Raw genomic sequence first — 5,536 nt, 5'->3', positions numbered from 1 at the left:
TATCATTCATTCTGCATTGGTTAAGGCTCTTTGGTTGGAAGTAAGTGAAAACAATCTCCGACTGGCCGAAGCACTAACAAGGCCTTGGTGAAAGACGTTAGGGCACTCCACAAAATACCCAGGTCATGTCAGAACCAAGAACAGATGTCTGTGTGTGTGTGTGTGTGTGTGTGTGTGTGTGTGTGTGTGTTCCTGTTGATTTCATTATGCTTTCTGCTGGCACATAAACCTTCACATGGCTAAGGACAGTCTCAGTGTTTATAGCTTCAGTCCCTAAAGAAAAGCCCACTCTTTTTAAGTTCCTGTTCCAGCAGTCCTAGGTGAGGACTCTCGGATTGGCACAGCTGGGTCATGTACTCATCTGGAAATGATCAAGGGTTAAGAGTGGGTGGTGATGGATGAAGATGGCTGCTCTGGAGAGGTTGGCAGAGGCCGATCTCAGAGGAAAAAGAAGTGCTGGACAGACAAATCCCCCAATATGCATTTCAAGTGGCAGATCACACTGTGGTCGCTCTGATGGAAGCCTTACTCATTCTGGCCGACTGATCTGTTCTTTTTTGTGTGATATGATCCCTGTGCTTGAGGGCAAAATGTAGACCTGCAGTTTTCTCTCTGGAAGCATGAAACACTGTTTGAATGCTAAGTGGTTGTCTTAGGATATCCCCACATCTCATAAGCGAGACCTATGGATGATAGAGAAAAACCTGACAGTCTAAGCTTCAGCAGTTGGCAAGTACTGCAAATGTCCATTCTAAAGCACTTTTCAGTTTGTCAGATTGCATTATCCCATGAGTTGAGACACGTCATCTGTCTTAAGGATAAGTACATGTCATCTCTGCACACAAAGGTATGTGAGCACATGAAAATAGGTACATATCACCTGCACACATGAGGAGAGCCACATGCATCTGTGCACACACAGGTGCCTTGTCATCTCTGCACATAAGGAGAGACATGATGCCATCTGGAATCACTTGAGGCCAGGAGTTGAAGACCAGCCTGGGCAACATGGCAAAACTCCATCTACTAAAATTACCAAAATTGGCTGGGCATGGTGGCACACACCTGTAATCCCAGCTACTTGGGAGACTGAGGCAGGAGAATCCCTTGAACCTGGGAGGCAGAGATTGCAGTGAGCCGAGATTGTGCCATTACATTCCAGCCTGGGCAACAGAGTGAGACTTTGCCTAAAAAAAAAAAAAAAAAAAAAAAATGGTGTTTGTGAGGTATGTGACACCAGTCTTCATCAAGGCAGTGTGATGGGCTTTGGAGACAGAACAGAGTGCTGTTGGCTAGCATTTAACCCAGCTAAACCTCCAGTCCTCATCTAGGGAGGATTGCCAGTAAATATATCATAGAGTTGTTATGAGGATTAAGTAAATCAACATGAAAAGGAGCTAGCATACTGCCTGGCACATAGGAGGCACAAAATAAGTGTTTTCTAGTGTGTCCAAGAATGAGTTGCTACCTAGGAGCCAGTTATTGGTTTCCAATATAATTCTTCAATAACAGGAGCCAGGCCTCTTACAGAAGTGGCTGATTCTAGGGCTGGGGCAGGAAATATACAAGGTGAGCCTGGAGCATCTTGCAGTGTCAGAAAGGAAGTCCTCAGAACGTGAAACAGTTGAGGCCGTGTGTCTCAGTCAGCTGAGGTTGCCATAGCAAAATACCATAGACTTGAGGGTGTAAACAGTACAACTTTGTTTCTTTCTGGAGGCTAGAAAGTCCAAGATCAAGGTGCTGGCTAGGTAAATTTCACTCTGAAGCCTTCTCTTGGCTTGGATGCGGCTCCAGCCTCCCCATGCGCTCACATGATCTCTCCATTGTGACCTTGTTTGGAGTCGGTGTGGGGAAACACCAAGTTCTCCAGCATGTCTTCATATAAGGGTGCTAATCCCATCCTGAGTGCCCCACCCCATGACCTCTTCCAAACCCTAATTACCTCCCGGAGACCCCATCTCCAAATACTGTCACATGTGGGTCAGGGCTTCGACATATGAATTGGGGAGACATAAACATTCCATCCATAACACTCTATCAAAGGGTCACAGGAGCCAAATGAAAGTGCCCCCGATGCCCAAAGCTGGAAATATTTGAGTGGCAAAACAAATAATGTAGTATTTAATTATATATAACCCTAAGTATGAGATGAATATTTATGAGTCCCTACAGATGTTAATAAATGATGGAATAAATGGATAAATGGCAGAAAAGAGGCAAATCTCCCACGAAGAACATCAAATAATTGACAGTCTGCCCTCAGGCTGGAGAGCTTAACTCTGCTTCTTAACCGTGGGCTGCACATAGTGACTTCCTTTTGAAGAGTAGAATATGGAGGAGAAGAAAGAGTAACTTTACAGTGGAGAAACCTGACAAAGACTAGCAGGTGATCGAAGTCCACAGCAGCAGTCATAAACCATGTTGACAGCAAGTATCCTTGATAAGATAAGTTGAAAATGGCCCTTTACCTTTGGTCTTCCACCTGAGAACTCAGAACCCCAGTCTAAGAAAAACTGAATTCCAATAGAGCAGCATTTTATAAAATATGTGCCTAAGACTCCTCAAAACTGTCAAGGTCATCAAAACAAGGAAAGTCAGTTGAAGTGTCTCAGTTTAGAGCAGCAGTCCCCAACATTTTTGGCACCAGGGACCAATTTCATGGAAGACAATTTTTCCATGGATAGGGGGCAGCAGGAGAGAAGAGATCGTTTCGGGATGCCACGGTCCTACCTCAGATCATCAGGCATTAGATTCTGATAAGGAGCATGCAGCCTAGATCCCTCACATGCACAGTTCACAGTAGGGTTTGTGCTCCTGTGACAGTCTAATGCCACTGCTGCTAAGACAGGAGACAGAGCTTAGGCAGTAATGTTTGCTCACCCGCCACTCACCTCCTGCTGGGCAGCCTAGTTCCTAACCGGTCTGTGGCTGAGGGATTAGGGACACCTGGTCTAGAGGATCCTAAGAAGATATGATGACTAAATGTGAGGTGGTATCCTAGATGGGATCCTGGAACAGAAAAAGGATATTAGAAACTAAGGAAATCCAGATGTGATTTATGGGCAATGTTTATTAATGAAACTTTAGTCAGTGATAATGTATCAATATATTTTCATTAACTATAACAAATACATGAATGTAAGGCATGATAACACCTTAGGGGAAACTTGGAAATCTCTGTACTGCCTTTGCAAGTCTTTATAAATCTTTTTTATTATTATACTTTAAGTTCTAGAGTACATGTACAGAACATGCAGGTTTGTTATGTATGTATATACGTGTCATGGTGGTTTGTTGCATCCATCACCCCATCATCTATATTAGTCATTTCTCCTAAAGCTATCCTTCCCCTAGTCCCCAACCCCCACTATCCTTACCCTAGCCCCCCCATCCCCCAACAGGCCCTGGTGTGCGATATAAATCTTAAGTTGTTTGAGTCATGCACAGTGCCTGTAATCCCAGCACTTTGGGAGACCGAGGCAGAAAGATTGCTTGAGCTCAAGAGTTTGAAGCCAGCCTGGCCAACATAGTGAGGCCCCATCTCTTAATAAAAATAAAATTAGCCAAGCTAATTTTGGTGGCATGTGCCTGTGGTCCCAGCTACTCAGAAGGTTGAGGTGGGAGGACAGTCTGGGCCTGGAAGGTTGAGGCTGCAGTGAGCTGCAATAGCTCCATTGCACCCCAGCCTGGGCAACAGAGTGAGACCCTGTCTCTTATAATAATTAGTTAAAAATAAAATAGTTCTGAGAAATTTTCTTAAAGTATTTGGGATGCATTGCAGTCTTAACATTAACCTGAAACAGTACCATTTTGAAACAGAACAACCCAGATTAAGGCCAGATTTTAGCCAAATGGGTAAAGAAGAACGCAGCAGAAGAGCCTCAGGCCCCACTCCCTCCTTCAATCCGCTAGTAGTGACTGTGCTTCTGCCATAAAACCCAAAACATGCAGAGAAATGGAGGAGAAAGGGAGAATAGAACTACAGGAGCTCCTGCAGGAGGAGAGAGGGATAGAAAGAAGGAAGGGGAGGTGGAGGGGCGCACTTTCAGGCCCAGGACACCATCTTTGGTCCTAGTTGGGGAAGCTCCATCCTCATCTGAAGGTCCTGACACCAGGTCAACCCCTGGAAGCTGCAAGACTAAGCTGAGAAGCAAATGAGAAGCTTCACAGACAAAGGGACATGGTTGTCCCCAGCACTTATTCTCCCATTTTCTTTCCTCTGTCTCAGTCAATAGATGTTGACTGAATTCCTGCTCTGAGCCAGGCCTGTCCCAAATTCTGGGAGTCCTGTGGGGACCAAGCCAAGGGGCTGGGGCTGGGGAGGGGGTGTTGTGGGGAGCTGGGGCCCAACATATGAGACAGGGCTGAGGAGACACAGCCAGGCCAGGTGGGCTCGTGGCCTAGAATCCCTGTGCTTAGTGTCAGGAATCTGTGTCCACCCTTAGGCCACCATCACTGTTCCTTTCTTTTGCATCTTATTTTTCTTTTAGATTCCCATGGTAATAATCAGTTCTTGTATCAGCCTCAATTGGGACTCGTATTGACTTGTGTTTGGCAGGTAGAGTCACAAGTTTATTTGCATAAATGTTGGGGTTTTGACTGGAAGAGGAAGGTGGGGTTGTTGTTTTTCCCTTTGCAGAGGTTTCTGTGGGGAAACTGGGGTGCAGAAGAAACTGGGATTTGGGGAGAGACAAGTGCTGTTCTGCGGTATTTACAAAGAGAGTGATTTTCCCCCCACCTCTGAACAGTCCCCTGTGCCTTCAGCCAAGTGGGAACTGGAGTGAAGACAGATTCCTCTAGAAGTGATTCTTGTAAAAATCAGGAGTCAGTGCCTTTGGCATATGGGTATCAACTTTGTGAAGAAGGAGCTGAAGCGGAGGCTCCACTGAGGCCCTCAGGAGACTTTGGGGGCAGTAGATATAAATGGCCTGGGTATATTACTGGAGGTGCCCAGGAGCTCACTAAAGCCAGGCACCTTCAGAAAGGCTCAGAAACAGTTTTTAGCAGAGCATTTGTTCTATTACAGTGGAAAAGATCCAACCGTACCCATAGGTGGGAAGCCCTGGGCCAACTTGAGAGACAAAAGAGCAAATTTCCTTTCAAAACATTCCAACTTAATCTTGGCTAGACAATGGATGAAACTCAAAGTTGAAGCAACCAGAACAGCTTGTGAGATCAGAGTGTGTCTAGGGAAGAGGGAAGTGGGAGAGGGAAGGAGGAAGATTATTCCTTCTAGGGAGAGGGAAGTGGAGGATGACCCAAGAAAAGCCTACCTCATTCCGATGTACCATCTGGTGGGCCATTTCTTCCCAATTCCATGTACCCAAATCCTTCCCAATCCCCACACTCCCGTCTCAGTCCTGTCTTGTGCTTGTACTTTGTTCTTACGGAGAGGAGTGTGTGTGTGCACGCATGCACACTTTAGAGACAGGGTCTTGCTCTGTCACTCAGGCTGGAGTGCAGTGACACCATCATGTCATGGCCTACTACAGCCTTGACCTCCTGGGCTTACAAGTTAAGAAAGCCTCTGTTTCAG

This window comes from Callithrix jacchus, chromosome 22 (assembly GCF_049354715.1).
Source record: "Callithrix jacchus isolate 240 chromosome 22, calJac240_pri, whole genome shotgun sequence".
NCBI lineage: Eukaryota > Metazoa > Chordata > Mammalia > Primates > Cebidae > Callithrix > Callithrix jacchus.
This window is presented reverse-complemented; position numbering follows the sequence as displayed.